Source organism: Grammomys surdaster, unplaced genomic scaffold (assembly GCF_004785775.1).
Source record: "Grammomys surdaster isolate TR1022 unplaced genomic scaffold, NIH_TR_1.0 363, whole genome shotgun sequence".
NCBI lineage: Eukaryota > Metazoa > Chordata > Mammalia > Rodentia > Muridae > Grammomys > Grammomys surdaster.
This window is the reverse complement of record NW_021604782.1, coordinates 2,447,463-2,467,343: the sequence shown is the minus strand read 5'-3', so window position 1 is coordinate 2,467,343 and position 19,881 is coordinate 2,447,463. Positions and strand designations below refer to the sequence as shown.

General features: G+C 35.9%; 1 pseudogene; it reads right to left on the bottom strand.

Moving 5' to 3' along the window:
- Positions 1 to 6,552: 6,552 nt before the first annotated feature.
- Positions 6,553 to 7,307, bottom strand: LOC114631515 (annotated as a pseudogene).
- Positions 7,308 to 19,881: the final 12,574 nt, after the last annotated feature.

The window sequence follows — 19,881 nt, the reverse complement described above, 5'->3', positions numbered from 1 at the left end:
TCTTTGACTCTATAATTGGACAACAGAATTCAATTATTTAAATGGTAGATAAAAACTGTTTAAACATTAATTAAGTATCAACATATTAAATTCTATCTAAAACAATATTGTGTTTTTATACATTTTTCCTTTTCAAGTCACTATTGATTCATTCCAGTGATTTTCCACCCCTATGGAACCACTGAATGGAATTTGTATTTAAAATTCATTCTCATGTTGTGTGTGTATCTCTCATTCTCTGTCTCTAATTCACATACTTCATATACTTAAATATGGTGGTAGTTATTTCATGATATAGGGCTTAGGTATTAATAAAATATCCCTTTTAGACTCTTTTTTAAATATTAATAAGGAGACAATTTTGTTCTGGGATGTGCTAAAGTTAACAATCAGAACAATTATAGTGTGTTATCAATGAGAATAATTTAAAAGGGTCTGCCCCCAGCATATCAATGTATTGCAACATGACATACATATTCGTAGTCATGAACTATCAGAGTTTCTGCATGTTAGAGCACAGATGAGCTTTGCGTTTCACGACAGTGAGTACTTAATGTGTATACTGACACTTAATAGACAAGATGGGAGACTTGAAAATATAAACAATTGAAGATAAAGTTAATACCCAAGACACACTGTATAATTTACAGATAATTGCAGAAAGATTTAGATTAATTTAACTCTAGCTGATTACCTAAGTTTTACTATTATTGACACTACATATCATAGCACCAATAAGCTAAAATCCTTCCAATTTTTTTAAAGAATGATTTACTTTCGAAAAAAATTCTGTTATAAATGTTCATAGAAGATATATTACATAATTCGATGAGAATATTCTCAATAATAACTGGCTAACACATGTTGTGATAGCAAGTGTAGATTACTTCATAAAGTTCCTTCAATATGGAATTATATAAAAGTAAGAACCACTTGAAAGCATTGTATCATATCACACATCTATAATTCTAGTACTTGGAAGGTGGAGGCAGAAAAATCATAAATGAATTTAAGGCCAACCACCTTCATAGTGAGTTCTAGGCCAGCATGAACTACATAAGACCCCATCTTAGACAAAACAGAACTTTAAATAAAGTGTGAATTGTTTGATAACTCTTGGGAAGTGATGAACATTCAAGTCTGTCAAAGGAAGTAACAGAAAGAACAAAAGAAAGAACCTAATCTGAGGTTTAGGAATAATCATATTTAAAGAAAAAACACACACACACACAAAGAGAGAGAGAGAGAAATTGTTGCCGAAGTAACAGAGGTTTGAAAACAATGTCCGAGTATGTAGTTAACCCTGACTTTTATAGAATTCAAGGATAATGGTCTCTTAAATCATGGCCTGTACTTGAAGGATGTCTTCCCTCTGTTACGTCCAGTTCTTAATACATGCCACATGCCAGCCATCCTTGTTCTCATCGACTTGTTCCTAAGCAATTGTTCTGTAATTAATTTGAATAAGTTCATGCCCTCCCTCCATCCCTCCACCTTCTTGTGCCTTCTTCTTTAAATGTGTCATTTAGTCAAAAAAAGAAAGAAAGAAAGAAGGAAGGAAAGAAAGGAAGGAAGAAAGAAAGAAAATTCTGTTTCTGAAGACTGTGCATCAGGCATTTTATGAGACAATTTCAATTAAGAAATGTTATTTTAGTAAACTATGAGTTTCATTTCATGTCTCTCATTCTTCTATTCAAGCCTAAAATTTGACATGTGATTCCCAAGTTCAAAACCAAGAGCTCAGGTATTTAATAAAAGCCCAAGTATGTGTGAAAAAAAATCACATTTAGTCCCTATATTATGGATCATTTACAAGAATTCTGTCAGAGTACCTACTATAATCTACAGTTGTTCATAATCATGACTCTAACTGGAAAAAAGTGAATACAAGATTAGATGTATCTAAGACAGTAAATTCATTGAAAGGACAGCTCTTTGGACTCACAGTGTTTTCTCAAAGGACTCATATACATTGTGGACTCGCTTGCAACTTTCTTCTGTCACTTGAATCTTGAGGGCATATTTGGAAATGATAGATTATATCACTCATGGTTATTCTTATTGAATCACTGTCAAAATATTTTATTTCTGCTCTTGTATCATTAGAAAAGGAAAAAAAGGAGAGAATTTAATCCATAGAAAATACATGGTTTTTTTTTTATTACACTGCATAGCTCAAAGCTCTTTCGTTGTGTAGGCACAGGTAAAAGGAGGTAGAATGAGGCCATGCAGAAATTTTAGTAGTAAATTTTGGTGGCAGGTGAATTTTGGAACTAGAGAATCTGTTAGAGTCTTCCACATAGCCATCTACCATCCTTAACTAAGTTCTGCCAACACTTTGCATAGGTAAAATAAATAAAATCATGGCTTCTTGAAATCTAGGAATTTATCACACTCTTATTTAAAGAATTCTGCTGTATTGACATTGTGAAAAACTAAGATTGTAAACTTTGCCATGAGGAAAATGCCAGATCAAGTCTTGTGATATGCTGTAGATGTGAGTGTTGTAACAGTTATTCCTGTGCAGTTATTAGCATTGGTTCTCTCAATTTGCATGTGCTCAGATTATTCTCTCTTTTCTTAATTAAATGTGTTGCATTATGTTGGTAGCTATATAAAAAAAGACAGCTCTTTGTACTGCATGTATGCATTAGGTAAAGAAACATGTGCAGTTAACCAGATCCAAATTTTCCAACTATTTTATATATTTTTAATTAATTAGTTTTATATATCAAATACTGCTCCACCTTCCAGTCCCTCTATCATCCCTTTACTTTTTTCTTCTGAGAGGGTGAGCTCTGACCCTCACCCTGGGTAGTCCTCTCCCCAACCCTGGCATATCAACTCTGTGCCTAATGCTCTCGCACTGAGACTAGACAGGCCAGCCATGAAGCCTGAGCTGCTTGCCTGTTACATATATGACAAAGTGCCTGTTCCAGCATATGTGTATATTTTCTTTGTTTAGTGGCTAAGATTCTGAGAGCTCCCAGGGGGCCAAGTTTGTCGACTATTGGTCTTCCCGTCTACTTCAAGGCCTTCAATTCTCCCCCAATTCTTCTATAAGTGCCCACAACTTTTGTCTAATGTATGGCTGTAGTTACCTGCATCTGCTTCAGTCTGCTTATAGGTAGAGCCTCTCAGAACTAAGTTATGCTAACTAGACTCCTGTCATAAAGACATCACTAATAATGTCATGGATTGATGCTTATCGATGAAATGAGTTGCAAGTGGGGCTGGTTATAGGTTAACCTTTCCTTTGGTCTCTGCTACATCCCTGCATTTCCTTTAGACACGGCAAATTTGGAGTTGAAAGTTTTTTGAATGGGTTGGTGTCTTTATCCTTCCACTGGGGGTCCTACCTGGTTACAGGAGGTGGCCTCTTCAGCTCTCTTGTCCTCTCTATTAGGGATAAGGTCACTCTATCCGCTGTTATAGATTTCCATTCATTCTCCTGGCCCTCTGGGCCTCTCTTTTGTCTCTCTCCACACTTGATCCTGCTTCCCCATTCTCCAACCCTTCCTGTGTGATCCAATGATCCTCATTTGGATTTTCCTTCTTGACTAACTTATTTGTCTGTGGGGTATACCATTGGTATTTGGTCCCTTATAGCTATTATCCACTTACCAATGAATACATACTATGCCCTTTTGAGGCTGAGTTATCACACTCAGAATGATATTTTCTAGTTTCATCCATTTGCCTGCAAAAATCATGATGTCTTTGTTTTCAATAGCTAGATAGTATTCCACTGTGTAAATAAACCACTTTTCTGTATCCATTCTTTGATTGAAGGACATCTGGGTTGCTTCCATTTTTTGGTTATTATGAGTAAGGCTACTATGAACATAGTAGGGCATATGTCCTTGTGGTATGATGGAGCATTTTGGGGATATATCTTTCCCACTTTCTCTTCTATTAGATTTATTGCATTCAGATTTATGTTGAGTTCCTTGATCCACTTGGATTAGAGTTTTGTGCAGAGTGATAAATATGGATCTATTTTCATTCTTCTACATGCAGATATCCACTTGAACCAGCACCATTTGCTGAACATGCTTTCTTTTTTCCATTGTATGGTTTTCATTTCTATGTCGTAAATCAAGTGTCTATAGCTATTTGGGTTATTTCTTGGTCTTTGATTCAATCCCATTGATCAGCATGTCTGATTCTGTACCAATACCATGCAATGTTTATCACTATTGCTCTATAGTACAGCTTTAATTCTGGGATGATGATTCCCATCCCAGAAGTCTTTTAATTGTTCAAGATTGTTTTGGCTATCCTGAGTTTTTCTGTTTTTCCCATATAAAGTTGAGAATTACTCTTTTCAGGTTAGTAAAAATTGTATTGGAATTTTGATGGGGATTGCATTAAATGTGTAGACTGCTTTTGATAAGATGGCAGTTTTCACTATGTTAATCCTACTGATCCATGTGCATGGAAGATATTTCTATCTTCTGATATCTTCTCCAGTTTCCTTCTTCAGAAGTTGAAGTTCTTGTCCTATATAGATCTTTTCCTTGCTTGGTTAGAACTATACCTATATATTTTACATTATTTGTGGCTATTGTGAAGGATGTTGTTTTCCTAGTTTTTTTCTCTGTCCAATTATCATTTGTAGAAAGGAAGGCTATTGATTACTTTAAGTTCATTTTATATCAAGCCACTTTGCTGAAGTTGTTTATCAGCAGTAGGAGTTCTCTGGTGGAATTTTAGAGATTGCTTACGTATCCTAACATATCACCTGCAAACAGTAGTACTCTGACTTCTTACTTTCTAATTTGTATCCCTTTGTTCTCCTTTTGTTGTCTTATTGCTCTGCTAGAACTTTAAGTATGATATTGAATAGGTAGAAAGAGAGTGGGACAGTCTTGTCTTGTCCTTGATTTCAATGGAATTGCGTTTCTCTTAATTTAATTTGATGTTGGCTATTGGTTTGCTGTATATTGCTTTTAATATGTGAGATATGTGTCTTGAATCCATTATCTCTCCAAGACTTTTAACATGAAGAATAGTTTAGTGTCTATTGAGATGATCATGTAATCTTTGTTTTTCAGTTTGTTTATGTACTATATTATGTCTATGGATATTCATATGTTGAACAATCCTGCAATCATGGGAGGAAGCCTACTTGATTGTGGTGAAGGATGTTTTTGATGTGTTCTTGGATTTGGTGTGCAAGAATTTTATTGACTATTTTTTATTGATGGTCACAAGTAAAATTTGTCTGAAGTTGTCTTTCTTAGTTGTTTCTTTGTGTGGTTTAGGTATCACAGTAACTGTGTCCTCATAGAATGAACCAGATCTTGGTTTTGTTGATTCTTCATATTGTTCTCTTTGTTTCTAATTGGTTGATTTGAACCCTGAGTTCAGCTATTTCTTGCTGTCTACTCCTTATTGGTATGTTTGCTTCTTTTTGTTCTAGAGTTTTCAGATGTGCTCTTAAGTTGCTAGTATGAGATGTCTTTAATTTTTTTATAAAAGCATGTTGTGCTATGAATTTTCCTCTTAATATTGCTTTCATTGTGTCTCACAAATTTGGATATGTTGTGCCTTCATTTTTATTGAATTCTAGAAAGTCTTTAATTTCTTTATTCTTTCCCTGACCAAGTTATCATTGAGTAGAGAGTTTTTTAGTTTCCATGTGTATGTGGGCTTTTGGTTTTTTCTGTTGTTGAAGTCCAGCCTTAGTCCATGGTGATCTGAGAATACAAGAGATTATTTAAATCTTCTTATATCTGTTGAGGCTTGTTTTGTATCTGATTATATGATCAGTTTTGGAGAAGGTTCCATGAGGTTCTGAGAAGAATGTATATTCGTTTGCTTGGGGGGCGAAATGTTCTATAGATATATGTTAAATCCATTTGGTTCATAACTTCTGTTAGGTTCATTGTGTCTCTGTTTAGTTTCTGTTTCAATGACCTTCCTCTTGGTGAGAGTAGGGTGTTGAAGTTCCTCCCTCACTATTACTTTGTGGATTTCCACATGTGTTTTGAGCTTTAGTAAATGGTTTTTTTCCCTCTGAAAATGTGTGCCCTTGTATTTGGGGCATAGATGTTCAAAATGGATTTTTTCATTGATGAGTGTGAAGTGTCTTTTTTGATGACTTTTGGTTTAAAGTTTATTTCACTAAATATTAGAATGACCACTCCAGCTTGTTTCTTGGGGACATTTGGTTCGAAAATCATTTTTCCAGCCCTGTATGCTCAGGTAGTATCTATCTTTGTTTCTGAGGTGTGTTTCTTGTATGCAGCAGAATGAAGGATCTTGTTTACATATCCAATGTGTTAGCTCTTATCTTTTTTTTGGTGAATTGAGCCTGTTGATGTTGAGAGATATTAATGACCAATGATTGTTAGTTCCTGTTGTTCCAATGTTGGATCTCTCTCTCTCTCTCTCTCTCTCTCTCTCTCTCTCTCTCTCTCTGTGTGTGTGTGTGTGTGTGTGTGTGTGATATTCTCTTTCAGTTTTGCTGTGAAATGACTGATTTCTTGTGTTTCCTTGGGTGTAGTTTCTAGAAGTTTTCCTTCTAGTATCTTCTGTAGGGCTAGATTAGTAGACAAATATTGGAAACCATTTGTTTTTCTTTCTTATATAGTATTTTTTCAGAGTGATTGACCAAGTAGACCATTGGTTTTGAGGTTTATAAAAAGTTTATTCAACACTTCAATCCTTTTGTCATTCTAGTCATGATAGAAGTGAATCTTTTTCATTTGATCTGTAACTATAGATTTCACTTTGCATATTATGTCATATTTGGGCTTGGGCTTTAAGTTTCTTATCACTTCCTCTCACAGCCACCTTCTCTAGTTTATCTATAATGGGCCCAAACATTTCCTCATCTTTCAACTGAAGCTCTTCATGAATTATTTATATAGTCGAATGGGATCTAAACTTCCTTCAACATGTGTGATATCATGATCTTCAAAAGTATGTGTTAGCAGAAGAATCCCACCACAGATACTAATATCAGATAAAAAGACATTCCCCAAGCCCTGCCCATTATGGGCTCTGTTCATATAGCCAGCAAAATCCACTACATTTAGGAAAGGAGGAATCTTGCTTGCTGGTTTGTGATATTGGCAAAGAAAGACAAATTTCTCATCTGGCACAGGCAATCTACTCTCATTAGGATCAATAGTGTAGAATGGGAAGTTCTCTCCTCTAGCCTGACTATTGGTTAATACATTGATTAAGGTAGATTTACTAACATTTTGCAATCTAACAATACCAATTTTCCATGAGATTCCAAGTCTTCCATTAATTGGAGGTGGTTTGATTCTGTCTTCTCCCTTTTTGGCGGGCATCGTGCATGGGGTCTTGGACTGCAAAGTCTGGCATTGCTTCTGGCCACTGGAGGTGTGGAGGAAGGCAGAAAGAGTGCAAGCCTGGCCTCTGTTGAGTTGTACCTATTACATTATTTTTAAATAACTTTGTTTTTAGCTCCAAGAAATATGGAGCTAATGTTGATGAACTAGCTATCATTATGCATGAAGCTTTCAATTGTATGTTACTAAAAATACTAACAAACTATTTTCAATTTAAAAGAAAATGTTAAAAGCAAGTGTGTGTATCTCTGTGTGTGTTTAATAAATTTTATATCTGAGGAGCACTTTTTGTCTGGATGATATTGCACAAAAGCAAATTGTTATCTTTGTAGCCCATAATAGCATTGAAGCCTAATGGTGTTAAAGATGAAGAGTTTTGAGAGTTTATAGCCTCAGTTTGTTAGAAATGATGAAGACTACACCAGGATTTTAATATTTAGAAAAAAGTGGTGTTAAGAAAAAAGGAGCAAAGGATTTTTTGGGTATTTGAAAGCAGCTAGTTCCTTATCAATTATTAATTCACATAAGAAAAACAACTATGATGGCACAGGTCAGATACTTGTACATAGGCTATAAATATAGATGAATAATTCATTTTTCTATTAATTTTGAATTTATAGCCCAACTGGTAAGACTCCACTTTTTCCCCCTTTTCATGAGATTATGCTTGGGACAAAACACTGAACTGTCAGTAGTGTGGGAGGAGAGTACTAGTAAGAAAATAAAATTCATACCCTCATATTTATCATATTTGAGTTTTCTCTCATTTGTAGATCTTTGTGAGATTTTGAAGAAATTACTACTATTTACTTTCATATTTTTTTTATCATTCAATATTTGTGATTCTAGGCACTGAACATGGGACATGGACACACTAGACAAGAACTACCCCCATCTCAGCTCCATCCACAGCTTCATGCCATTCATTTCTCTGGGGTAACTTTAACTGTGGATGTGCCTGTCTTAAACTGCTAGTCACTGGGATGGTTTTGGCAAATGTTTTCCTCACTGTGTTTGTGTTTTCAAGTTCTTTTTTAGAAATTCTTCTATCATATAATACATCCCGATAAGGCTTCTCAGGAATATCAACCAAATACAGCATAGCAAGATACAATATAACCAGGCACAAACCATTATATCAATTTTGGACAAGGCAACCTAGGAAGAGGAAATGGTTCCAAGAGCAGGCAAGAGTCAGAGTCACCCTCCACTTCCGTTGTTAGGAGTCCCATAAAACCTCCAGGCTATATAACCATAGGTATATTACAGGACCTATCATAGACCGATGCAGGCTCTGATATTGTCTCTGTGAGGTCCTATAAACCCTACTTAGTTGATTTCGTGGGCTATTTTCTCCTAATCTCAAGCCCCTTGACTCATACAATCTTCTCTACCTTTCTTCTATGGGGTTCCCTGAGCTCCTCCTATCTTTTGGTTATGAGTCTCTGCTCCCATCATCTGTGGCAGGATGCCTGTCTGATGATTACTGTGCTGGGCAGTGATCTACAGTTATAACAGGATATCATTAGGAATAATAACATTATTCTGGGAGACAGAAAACATGAGTACTGTAAGAAGCATTTGTTTTCCAGGTAGCCCATTTGTAGTGTCTGTTTTTTTTTTTTTTTTTTTTTTTTTTAAATTTGGGCTAACCAGGCTCCTGTTGTCAGGTTCTTAATTTAATGTTTTTCCTCTGACATTCTTTAGTTAAAATTCAAATGTGTTTTGCTGTAACTCTCAATTTTCTAAGTCAGACAGCAAACCTGATGATCAAAAGTTGACATTCACTCAAGGGTATCCTTTACTGATGCTTCTAAGATAAATATCCAAACTTGAGAATATGGGAGGATCCCATTCTGATGAAAAGGTTATTCATGGAACACATTTATTAAAATGTTGCTTTAATCAAATAGCATGAAGAGGTCAAGAGATTTGGTGCTGACTCGCATTCACTGGGTGTACACTTGTGTTGATAATAGAAATGAATCCATTATCCACACTCAGTCTGCCTGAGGCAGATCCCATCACCTGTGAAGAACTGCCTAACAATAAAAAAAATACATTTTCCCTGCTATAGCTTAGTGTTCAGGTATATCATTTTGACATAAGACAGATGTGACAAAACTGGTTCAAAAAAATGGCAAGATTTAGCCAGGTTTTGTTCCTGAAACAAAATTTTTGGCTCCATATTCATGATCATGCTGTATAGGGAAGGACATTCTTCCAGAAATGTAAAGCATACACACAGTAAATCAGGAGAACACTATGTGGGTATGTTGAAGCTTTGTTTTCCTTGCTCCAAAGTGCAAATGGGTATCTCAGAAACAAATGCGTCCTACAGTATTCATGTCGTCTGTCTCTGAGGAAAAAAAAAGCTCAATTGCTGGATACATGACACTGTTAGAGACACAATACTAATCATGGACAATGTTATTTATTCTAAGATAAATAATAGAATATAAATAGTAATTAAGTCCTTTTGTGAAAGAATTACAAATGTAATGTTGAAATCAAGTTTAATTGCTTCATATGTATATATCCTTCTAAGAGAAATTACACCTCTCAAAAAATTCAAGAACTTTCTTCCTATCTATGGGAAGTGTGGGCAATTCCCAGCTGTTCAAAAATTAAGATATAATAAATGATTGTTTTACCCTAGATGCAAGTCTGTTTCCTGTATTGAAAGAGGTAAAGATGATATTTTAAGAAATGTTCAGTTAAGGTTAATTATACCTTAATTTTTATTTCTTATTACCCTTGAGGAAAATTCAATGCAGATACACAATGCAGTTAGAGTCAGAAAAAGTCTTTCTCATTTAGATAAGTATTACTGTATCAAAATAACACAGATAAGGAAGATATCTACCATAAAAATAGAAAATCTGAGAATATCTGATAGTATCAGAGGTCCATTCTTGGTGGAGTTCATTTTTTTTTTAATTTAAAATAGATTCTTCTCTCTTACAATCCCAATGACATTTTCCTCTTCCCCCATCCCTCACAACCCCCCCCACCACCACCACCTCCATCTCTTTAGACTCACTCCCTCTGTTTCCCTTCAAAAAGATGCAGGTCTCCAAGTGACAACACAGGAACAACAAATAAGAAACAACAAGACAAGGCAAAGACTTCATATTGAGGATCGATAAGGCAACCCAATAGGAGGAAACGGGTCCGAGGAGCAGACAACAGAGTAAAAAACACATTGGCTTTCACCTTTAAGAGTTCCATAGAACCACCAAGATAACAACTAAAACTTATATGCAGAGGACCTGGTGTGGACCCCTGTAGGCCTCATGCTTGATTTTCAGTCTCTGTGAGCCCATGTGACCCCTGCTTAGTTTATTCAGTGAGTCATCTTCTCCTGGTGTCTGCTATTCCCTCTGAATCCTGCAATTTTTCTTCCCTCTTTTCTGAGGGATTACCTGAGCTCTGAGGGGAAGGACTCAATGGAGACTTCTGACTTAGACTCTCTCTCCACTTAGTGTGTGGCTGTGGGTCTCTGCACTTGCTCCCAATTTGCTGCTAACAGAATCCTTCCTTATGACAATTGGACAAGGTATCAATCTATGAGTATAGCAGAATATCTTTAGGAATAATTTTATTAATTTTAAAGACAAGTTGTGTTTGATTCTACCCTAGGTCTCTGGGCTAGCTAATCCCTGGTTTCTGCCCATCCAGGCAATATAGGGTATGGGTTCTCTGTCTTGGCGTGGGACTCAAGTTAAACTACAAACTCATTGGACATTCGCATGAATTCTTTGTTTCCATAGCCCCAGCTCATCTTTCAGGCAGTACAAATTATAGCCATAACGTTTTGTGACTGGGTTGGTGTCCAGAGATTAGAATGCAGGATGAAGGCTCCAGGCAGGCACCAACTCTACTTTCAATGAGCTGTGTGGATGTTGTCCTCAGCAATTCTGTCAGTTTTCTGGGAAAGTGACCCTCTGCCTAGTATCAGTCTGGGTTGTTTGAGAATCTCCATGGGACCCCCTCAGCCAACAACTCGAGCAAATGAAACCCTGCCCCCCCACTGAAAGCCTTTCCTGCCTTTAAATGTTCAGACTCTGCATCTGTCAATACTGAGTCCTCACTAGAGCCATCCTCACAGATTCCAGGTAGTTTTTACTTCACTAGCTTTCCAACCACCAACAAATGCCCCCCAATTCCAGCTGGCTCTCCCAAGAGCTTTTTTTTTCGTCCTCCCACTCCCCCCCACCCATCTGTCATGTTCCTGACCACACCAGGCTAGTTCATCCACAAAAAATCTATTCTATTTCACCTTCCAGGGAGATCCATGCTTACTCTTTAGAGCCCTCTTCTTAACCTAACCTCTCTGGGTCTGTGTATTGTAGTTGATTATCATTTGCTTGGGTCTGGGTTACCTCACTTGGGATAATTTCTCCTAGTAGCATTCCTTTGCTTACAGATTTCATGATGTCGTTTTTTAAATAAATATCTGAATAATACTCCACTGTGTAAATATATCAGTTGCTTCATCCATTCTTCTAGGTTGTTTCCAGTTTGGGACTCCTGTGATTAGTGCCAAGATGAGCATGGTTAAATAAGTGTCCTTGTGGTAGGATGGAGAGTCCTTTGTGTAAATGACCAAGGATGTTATAGCTGAGTCTTCAGGTAGGTCAATTCTTAATTTCCTGAGGAACAGTCATATTTATTTCCACAGTGACTGGACAAGATTGCACTCCCACCAGCAATGGAGAAGTGTTTCCTTTGTTCCACATCCTCAATAGCATGAGGTATCACTTGTGGTTTTGATCTTAGCCATTCTGACAGGTGTAAAATGAAATCTCAAAGCAGATTTTGATTTTGTATTTCCCCGATGGCCAAGGATGTTGATCATTTTTTAAAGTGTTTCTCAGCGATTTATGATTCCTTTCTTGAGAATTCTCTGTATAGACCTGTACTTCATTTTTTAATTAAATTAGATTTTTTGATATCTAGTTTCCTGAGTTATCTATACATTTTTCTATTAATCCTCTACTAGATATGGAGCTGGTAAAAATCTTTTTCTATTTTATAGGCTACCTATTTATCTGCTTGACTATGCCCTTTGCCTTACGAAAGCTTTTCAGTTCCATCAGGTCTCATTTATTGTTGATTTTAGGGCCTATGCTATTGGTGTTCTGTTCAGGGAAGCTGTTTCCCGTGCTAAGGCATTCAAGGCTATACCTGACTTTGTTTTCTATTAGGTTCAGTGTTTCTGGCTTTATGTTGTGGTCTTTGATCCATTTGGACTTGAGTTTTGTGTGGGGTGATAGACATGGATTTATTTGCTTTCTTCTACATAACTGGCATCCAGTTTGACCACCATCATTTGTTGAAGATGCTTTCTTTCATCCAGTGTGCGTTTCTATCTTCTTTATAAAAAAATCAGCTGTCCATAGGTTTGGGATGTATGTCTTGATCTTCAATTAGATTCCATTAATCAATGTTTCTGCTTTTATGCCAACACCATGCACTATAATCAAGTTAGAAGTGCTTTAAATCTATTTTTAAAATACTAATGAACATATAATAGGAACACTAGGAAAGCAATTCATCGGGAATAAAATATAAGTGAGTAAATTATTGGGGAAATGAACCATGTACATATTCAATGCAATAAAGAATACAAGAATGGGATATGATGGTTCTATCAAATTAGGGTATTGGAAAAATTTTATACCAGTTGTGTGAGAAAGGCTACTGATAGGCTCATTGATCCTAAGCCAGTGCTAAAACTGTACCTATGCAAATATAGTAGCTTCATATATACTAACAATATATAAACATTCCCATAGACAGTTTTTGATGGATAATGGGGTTTCATCTCCAGAAACCATAATGAGATGATAATGCCTTAAGTTAAAGTACATTTAATATCATTAAGTTACTAGAAATCATAACTTAATGGCACTATAGATTATTGTTTATTCTTATGATTGGAAATCAAGCTTGAATCCAATGTTGAGGATCATGAGAGAACAGTCTGCCACATTTTCTGCTGTGAGAAACAATCAAAATTCAAATTTAAATTAAAGTTTCTACTGGATGCACATCACTTCAGTACCACCACAGAGTTGGGAAATTATAAGATGAAACATCAATTTCTAAGACTCTGTAGTTTCGATTGAGTGTCTTAAAAACTTGACAAAATAATTCCACTTAAAATTTTTATTCCTCTTGGGTGGATTAAGTATGATGTCCTTGGAACGAAGTCTTCTGATGGTTCTTTCCTTGTGGACACCACAGGTTCATCATCCCTTTCGACATCACACTACCTTCACTGAAACCAAGGAAGCCAGGTGACAGTCTATAAAACCTTATTTTACTATATCCAAACAAAAATGTAAGAAGGAAGAGTTGAATTTACCCATCTTTGAACTCCAAGTAGCCAAATATGAAAAAGATACCTTCTTCTTAGTGGAAAGAATGAAATCTATACCATAGACTTTAAACCCGAGACCAGACTAAACACAGTTCAACCCAGTACTGCAAACAGGTCTAAAGTCCCGATTCGATTCTTATGTATCTCTGTGATTGCCCTAGACTAGGAGAGTGGTTGCAACCACTACCTCTCTCCTAGACTTGGGCTTTAGAACAGGGAGAAAAAAGTTCCCCTTCGGTAAGTAGGCTATTACATTCTGTATTGGATTTCAGTGTCAGGTCTATTGCTGTGTTTAATAGTTGGAGACATGGTCTTTCTTGAGAGTTGGGCAGGATAATAAACACAAAACTTAATACTTGTTAGATCCATGGAATCCCATCTCCAGGTTTGCCTGTGGGTGTAGCCTGTAGAATAGCTCCAGTACCAGAGGAAAATAGATAGATTCAATCTATGTGATTTCTATTTCAATTAACACCATCTTTGTGGTTGATTGCACAGTTAGTAACAAACCATAATCCACATTAGCAGTAGGGAGTCCAGAGCAGTCCAATGTAGGTATTGGTATTCTACTAGGGTTGGTAGGATTTAGGCTCAGACTTTGACCTATTTCAGAAATGGTATATCACATGTACAATGAGACTGGATCATTTACCATGACTATGCACAGAACTAAAAATCACCATGCTGTTTTGACCTGTATTTTATTTTTCTTGTGTTTTTTGTTAGGGACTTATTATTTTACAATCATGTCAAGTTGCTATTATTTTAAAACAATTTGTTACAATAAAAATTTTTATTTCAAGCTTCACAGTAACTACAAAGTGAAATCTATAACAGACAAAACAGAATCTCAAACAAAGTATCACAAAATATGAAAGTCAATCATTTAAGCACAAAAAAAATTGTTGCAAAGGAAAAGAAATACAATAAAAGAAGTAAGGTTTACAAGTATTATAAGATCTTAATTATTAATAATCCCTTGGAATATGAGTGGATAAATTATCTATTTTAATAATATATAGATACTAAATAGGTTGGTATTTTTTCTCAATTGTATGTGTTTTTCAAAACTACTATACCTCCTAAGAATGTAATTCAATTTACACGAAATATTCCATGTAAATTTAATCCAAAAGAAAGGCAGACTAGATAACTCACAACCAGTTGTATTGCAGTTCTAGAGATCCAACACCCTCTCCTGGCACTGTGAAACCAGGCAACAAGGTAAAATAGAGTTTAAAGACAATGAAAGAAAAAGAAGGGCTGGGGAAACAGCTCAGTCACTAAAGTGGTTGACATGCAAGAATGTTCAATCTCCAGAACCCATAATGAAAGCTGATCACAGTGGTACGCTGTTTGTAATTCCAGTTCTGAGAAGCAGCCACAGGAGCATCTCTGGGCTTTCTGGGCAGCTAATATAGCCTGCTTAGTAAGTTCAAGGTCAGTAGGAGTGCCTGTTGTTGTTTGCTTGTTTGGTTGTTTGTTTGTTTAAAAAGTGTAGATTCCCCTGAACAGTAATCAAGGTTGACTTTTTAACCTATGCACACATGTTTACACAAGTACATGCAGACCTACAGACATATGAACATGAATACACACAAAGAAATACGGATGATCCTGAGGTAGTAATAAAGAAACCAGTTTAGTCTGAGGAAGTAATTACTCTATCCCTGTGTATTCCTGATAACAGTACACTCAACATCAAAATGCTGAGTTTGCGTTTATGTAAACTTTACAGGTAAGGGAGTCTGGCTTCTCAGATGAAGCTTAAACTAGATAGAGCCGAGTGAAATTGTTTATGAAACTTCCTTACAATTCCTATTTTCATCTTTTCCTCCTTATTTTCCATAATTTCTCCCTTTAAATTGAGAAAAACAGAGTCAGTGTCTCAGGAAACAAGATGTTAGGAGTTTACAGAGTTGAAGTTTTGGGATGAAATAGACGAAATCCACCCAGAAATTTACTTTCTTCTTTTACTAAGTGCGGGACACTGGTCAGAATTCCGTGGGTATGTACATATCTATTCCTGTCTTAGAGATACTCCAAGGGTTTCTGCTCATATGTACCATAGAAGCATTTTAAATGTACTGATATATGGACTGGAAAGATGACTTAATGGTTAAGAGCAATGACTGCTCTTCCAGAGGACTTGGGTTTGATTCTCATCAGTCACATGGCTGCTCACAACTGCATTTACTCTAGCCCCAATGATCCAACACCTTCTTCTGGCCCTTTTTGCCCCCAAGCAATCACATGGTACACAGACATACATGCAAAGAAAACAACTGCATAAAATAATTAGTTAAAAATGACATTTAAATACATTTATGTGTATATAAACACACACACACACACACACACAACTTGACTTGTCTAGTTACATGCCTAAGCGTTCCTTTGATCAGATACAGTATAGGAGCACCAGGTGAGGGTGGGTATCTAATTTTAAGTTTCTGAGAGAAAGATTTCAAACATGTAAGGACAGAAAGTGTAGCAGCTGTTTGAAGTTTCAAAACCAGAAAGATTTCATATTACAGAACATGAACTGAATATGGGAAAGAGATAGGAATTTACTAAAAAAGAGAGTATTTCTTGTTTCTTCCTTTTTCTTCTGAGCAGATCAAGGTTTTGTTGGTCTTGTAGGTTCCAAAATTGGGAGCCTGTCTTTAAGTAAAATAGTAGTATATTGGATTGGATAATTAGCATTCGTCTTGAGTGAGAAAAAAATCACTAGGATGATTTTCAAAGGCTAACAAATCATATATTCTTCACAAAATTAAAAAAAAAGATATTCTTATATTTTTTAAACTTTTTGAAATCAGTTGAAATTTCAATAATTGTAAGAAATTGTTTTCAAATGAGACTAAACAGATAATATCTATTAGAATGTTTCAAAAAATTCTCTATTATTAGTAAATTTTGAAAACACACAGCTTTAAATACATCATTAATAACATAATGTTTTTAGCATTATTTTCAAAGTTTGGAAAAGTTTATTGAGTTTCAGATATGGTTCGAAGCCTTCACTCTTCTTTTACTACTACAGAGAAGTGTTTACAATCAATCACATATTGAAGTTCAATGGATTCCAATGGATGAATAAAAAGCCATAAAGTCTGTTCACAATTGTATCAGGCAAATTTGTCACATTACTCACAGTAAGTGAAGACTTGTGTTTGAGTACAACTTTGATGAGAACTTGGCTCTCTGTTCATAATTTTGCACAAATATTGGTTGGAAAAATGTTTTCTTTCTATAAAGTCAATTCTGGCCCTAATATTTCATTTTTCCTCTACTCTTATGTGGCCCTTTCAGTGGATGTGACAAAACATATTTGTATTGTAGTATGCTCTGGTCCTGAATCTTCACAGTACAAACTGGTTGAATTAGCATGGTGAAAATTTGAAATATTTTAGTTTTTTACTATACTTTTATGTATCACTAAAAACTTAATTATAAAGAGTTGTGCCTGGGGCTGTGTTACAAACACACATTCATGTCCATATTACATACATATACATACATATATACATACCTCAGTAAATACATATTTCTACTTTTAATTAAACTTCTTTGTACCTAGGATCCAAAATTATTCTGTTTATTTTGGTGGCAGAAATTTTGTAGGAAAATGACATTTGAAACAATCTGTTTCTCTGTATCTAGAATGCTTCTGTAAACTTTATAAAACCCATATCACCTTGTGCATCTAATATTGGGCTCTCACTAATGGCTTGGGTTTGGTCCCCTTCTACTGAGTGGAACTAAGGCTCAAAGTTGATTAGCTTTTGGCAAATAAACTCCTATGTCTTAAAATCATATTGCAGGTAAGGGAATGTTAAGAAAGTCTGATGCTATATATCCCTCGGGTGACTAGTACATCAAGGATAAAGGCACACTTCCAGTCTTTAAATATAAATCCCACTTTTCTGTGAAGGGTGTGAGACATGAAAGAGGCATTTAGTGTGATGGCAGCAGTAATGAAAACTGTTAATGAAACACCGAGAATGGAAATCTACAACTGGTCTCAAATATATAGCTACACGAGATCATTAAACGTTTCTTAAATCAATTTAGCTCATTTAGGACTTCACTCATTTTCACTGCAACCTCTTTTCAAAAGCATAAAGCCTTTCCAAAATGATTTACACTGTCCCTAAATAATATAAGTATCAGCTTACACTTTATATGGTCCTCTTTTCACCCTCCATTTAGAAGGCTGTTTAATCAATGCTTCTTAATCCCTTAGAGAAAGTAACTTTTAAAACGACTTCACTAACTGTTTAATAAGATGACTTAAACGTTCCTCATGCATATCTTTTATTGTAGTCTCACTTTATTGATATGTAACCCGCTATGGAACGTACTGCCAATCCTGAAGCCATTGCATAATCATGACTTTCAATTTTTTTTCTAGAGTTAGCAAAAATCAAAAATTATCAGATTAAAAATTAGGCAGGATCTTACACAGTTCATGAATCATTCTATTCTGCCTTTAATCACATATTACTTCACATCAGAGGAAATCCACACTAGTCATCACCTGCAACGAGGACTCCATTTCTTTTGCTATTTCCTTTATTGCTTTTTATCAGGATCCTATTGCGTGCTGATTCCTGTGGCAAGCAGACACAGACCCTGCTGGATTTTCAGATCCTTGTGAGCAGGACTGTTTTATTCGCAATACAAACACTAACAGGACCCTGATGGGTTTTCAGATTCTTATGAGCAAGGCTGTTTTATTCACTATCAACTCATTACTGAGTCCATGCTCAGGCCTCGTGATCAAATACTAGTCACATGTGTTGTTTTGTCACAAAGTTGGTTTGTAATAGATGTTCTCTTCAGAATAAACTGGGGAGACAGACTGTATTTGTTTTGTAAAATGCCATGCTGTGAGATCATGACAGAGAGCTGAAGCCAGGAAGAAGGCACATAAATAAGCTACACCTGTGCATGAGTGAACAAAAATTTGAGTAGTGTGCTCAAACTAGGGAGGAGAAATAAATGAATCAAGAGTGCAAACTCAACAACAAAGAGGATGGAACTAGACCATAAAAAAGGGATGATAGGGTGACCATGGAGGCAGTGGGGGTGGTCCAAATATTCTGCAGAATTGCTTATTTATTTTATTTTTGTTATTTTAAAATTATGTGCATATGTGTGTCTATGTATGGTTAAGGGCACAGGAATACAAGTAAAGTAAGAAGGCATAGGGTTGATATCCCTTAGAGCTGAAGTGACAGATGCTGGCATGGCCACCTGTCATGGGTACTGAGAACTGAACTCAGATCCTTTGAAGGAGCAGTATTTGCTCTTAACCACTGAGCCATCTCGCCATCCCCATGAAAAATCATTTATATAAAACATTCATGTGTTTGTATTTGAGAGAAAGATATACACTATTCCATATTTCCAGTTGGTAAAGTGGCTACAATGACTTTTAGTGCACGTTGGATGATAAAGGTACAAAAGCATTGTCTATTAAGGTATATCTGTTGAGTATATATTACCCAGAATACTTTGCAATAGAGAAATTTTGGATTTAGGATTTTTTATATTTTCCAATATTTGCATAAATATATTATTTGAAGTTGAATGCTCAAGTATAAATACAAAATTCGTACAGATTTTAAACACTGTATGTATATATTTTGAGTATCTTCAGTGTGTGTGTGTGTGTGTGTGTGTGTGTATGTGAACATGTGTGTGGGGGCTAAAGGTCGATGTTCCATGACCTCTTCTATTGCTTTCTGTCTTACTTTTTGAGACAGCATCTTTCATTGAATCCAGTACTCACTGATAGGTTACACTGGCTGCCCATCGAGTTACAGGAATCCATCTATCTTATTCCCACTACCAGCCCTAGGCTTATAGATGTATGCTACACAGCCTGACTTTTATGTAGGTGTTGGAGATCCTAACTCAGGTCTTCATGATTGCTCAGCAGGCACCTAATCAACTCTGCCACCCCCAGGTTTCATATATACCCTTCATCTTATTTAATTTATTATTATTATTATTATTATTATTATTATTATGGTTTTTTGAGACAAGGTTTCTCTGTGTAGCCCTGGCTGTCTTGGAACTCACTCTCTAGATCAGGCTGGCCTCAAACTCAGAAATCTGCCTGCCTCTGCCTCCCAAGTGCTGGGATTACAGGTG